This window comes from Elephantulus edwardii, unplaced genomic scaffold, assembly GCF_000299155.1.
Source record: "Elephantulus edwardii isolate Elephantulus edwardi_28Jun2011 unplaced genomic scaffold, EleEdw1.0 scaffold00066, whole genome shotgun sequence".
Lineage (NCBI taxonomy): Eukaryota > Metazoa > Chordata > Mammalia > Macroscelidea > Macroscelididae > Elephantulus > Elephantulus edwardii.
The window spans coordinates 3,219,119-3,219,735 of NW_006399816.1; positions in this window are offsets into that span (position 1 = coordinate 3,219,119).

Here is a 617-nt window from a genome sequence, read left to right on the forward strand (position 1 = left end):
TACTCAACAACAACGACCACTTGGTAGCCATTTTAGATTCGACGATCAGAGAAGCCCTTTCTGAGATGACATTTGAGCTAAGATGTTAAAAAGCCAGTTTTGCCTCTATGGAAGATGAGGGTGAAGTGAGGTTTCAAGTCTGAACAACAGGGTAAAAGTGTCAAGGCAGGGAAATGGGAGACACTGAAGAGACATCCAGAGTGAACAGAGGCTAAGGGGAAAGATAACACCAAGCTAAGAAAGAGTGAAGAGTCAGCAGGTGTGAAACCATATTCAGTAGACAAGATAACCTGCTTAGAAGGTAGAGATGAAGCTGAGCGTGTCCGTATGGGTTCAAAGTGCTTCCCGAAGGCTGCATCGTTCTGTCTCCCGCAGCGGCCGCGCTGGGGTCAGGTGAGTAAGTGGAGGCACGTGGCCAAGGGAGGAGGAGCCGCCCCCTGAGGTCTGCGCGCTGCCGCGCCAACGTGGCTGGCGGAAAACGCACTGCACGTGTCTGATCCCAGACTGCGGACGGGGGCGCGCGGAGGTGCCGGGCTCCTCCTGGGGATCAGAGGGGTCGTGATGGCCCGGAGTCGCCTGTCCGGAGGCACAAGCAAGTGCAGCAGACCGGCCTGCGG